We start from the raw sequence: 2,074 nt of genomic DNA, 5'->3' as shown, positions 1-2,074 counted from the left end.
TCTTTTTCAAATTTATGGCCCCCTTTATCATTAACTGTTGTTACATAAATTTGTGTGTATTTAGATAAATATTTTATTCCCAAATATATAAAAATGACTTGCTCAATCTGTATAATGCTACTTCTACGTATTTTTTATTAAGGTAGTCTTAAGTTCAAATACGTCTCCTATTTTGATATACTTGCTCCAAAGACATAAATAACTTGAAAATTGTCCTAAAGTGGGTATTTTTGGAATACTCTGATTGTAAGGGAATATCCAGATCAGAATCTCAGATCTCAATTTTTTGGCTTCATATAGTGGGCTCATATCTCTGTGATATTTCCATCTGGCAACCTAGACAGTGAAAGGAGAGAAAGAAAGAGAATTCCGTGCTCGCTTCGGCAGCACATATACTAAAATTGGAACGATACAGAGAAAATTAGCATGGCCCCTGCACAAGGATGACACGCAAATTCGTGAAGCGTTCCATATTTTTAAGCAAGAACTAAAGAAGAGAAAGCATGAAAATGCAAAGTTGAAGAAGAAGAGCAAAATGTTAAAGAAGAAGTCCAAGAAGGTTGCATCTCTTTCAACTCAGAGTGGGTTAGCTAGTAGTGCTCCAGCGAAGGGCCCAGGAGCCCAGAAGAAAAAGACCAACAAGGCACACACAAAGCAGANAGTTACANAGGAATGTGAAGNAACAATTCCACAACTGGTACCAATAGGAGAGACTCCAGATAAAGAAAATGTAAAGATGCAAGAAAATATCACAGGGAAAACTCCAAAATTGAAATCTGATCCAAGTACACCTAAGGGTAAGAAAAGGAAGGCCTTGCTGGCTACAGAGATTCCAGAAGCCTCCGCCCCTGGGACCTCAGGGAAGAAGCAAAAAAAGGATGTTCGGGAATTCAGAAAGCCAGAGGCCAGCTCCTTCTCTACTCCCAGGAAATCTGGAAAGAAGGCTTCCAACACACCCAGAGACAAAAAAACCAAGNNGGCCCACTCAAACTAGAGTTAGTGCGTTGNCATGANGGACATCAGAGTTAACCTNGAGCTTTTCAAAAATAGTTAGACAGGGTGTGGTGGCACACTCACACATTGTGGAATGCAGAAATAGGCAGATGTATGTGAGTTTGAGGCCAGCCTATTTGTCTACAAAAGCATTTGGGTCACCTGGGATAAAGCAGGATTCAATATTTAAAGGCCAGATTTAAGTCCTGGGCTTGGTGGTATAACACTTTGCCAGCATAGGCAATATCCTGGCTTCAATACCAGGCCTGTCAAACAAACAAAGCCCACCCAACAAAAAGTACTCTGCTGCCTTCCCTCACAGCCTTTTTAACGAGGAGTCCGCGACTTAAATGCTTTTTGAGAAGTTTCTGTGGGTGCCTCTGAATTTAATATTTCTATTGTACAAACTAGGGGTTTGAGACACAAATATTTTTAAATTGTTCAGTGTATTTGCTGATGGTTCTGTATGTTTGCTTTTTAAAAAATTAAACTATTACAGCCCCTTCTGTGTAAAAAAAAAAGAAAGAAAGAGAATTCCATTTGGACAGAATGCAGGGCTGTGGGAGATGATGGTTCTGGAATTTTCCTTAGCGTTCTCAAACTGAGAGTCCAGGCACCTGCTTATGGGTGGTGCTGCAGCGGCTGCGTGTCTGCCTCTGTTTGCTCTTAGATTTATAGTCAGATGACTCCATCCTGTCGGGCAGACTTTGCCTCTCCTTGGAAGGAAGTGGAAGTCAGTCAGAGCATTGAGGGATAATCAAGGCTCATGCAGAGGTTGAGAGCAAGTTCTAGAGTCAGATTAAATCCTCTCTCACCCCTTTCTAGCTTCAGGACAGTGGTTATCGAGAGCGTAGGGACATTTCTTCATGTGAAGGTTATTTGTCACAGGTTACACAAGCAGGCACAGATTCCCCTGGTCACTGGAACCACAGCCTTTGAAATACCTTCTTGACTGTCTCCCACTCTGACCTGGCCTTATGGACAGGCTTGATTTGGTCAATGAGATGTTAACGAATGCAATTCAAAGAAAAGCTTACATTTTCTCGTGGGTTCAGCGCTCTCGTACTGGGCTAGGAAGTCA

At 41.7% G+C, this 2,074-nt stretch overlaps 1 non-coding gene across 1 annotated transcript; it reads left to right on the top strand.

The window, feature by feature from the left end:
- The first annotated feature begins 371 nt into the window (after window positions 1-371).
- On the top strand, window positions 372-478 carry LOC115032557. The gene has a single exon (XR_003838202.1). It is a non-coding gene; the product is annotated as a U6 spliceosomal RNA (small nuclear RNA).
- The last annotated feature ends 1,596 nt before the right edge of the window (window positions 479-2,074 follow it).

The sequence above is a fragment of the Mus caroli genome, chromosome 1 (genome assembly GCF_900094665.2).
Source record: "Mus caroli chromosome 1, CAROLI_EIJ_v1.1, whole genome shotgun sequence".
Taxonomy (NCBI): domain Eukaryota; kingdom Metazoa; phylum Chordata; class Mammalia; order Rodentia; family Muridae; genus Mus; species Mus caroli.
The sequence above is the reverse complement of the archived record's forward strand: the minus strand, read 5'-3'. Positions and strand labels throughout refer to the sequence as shown.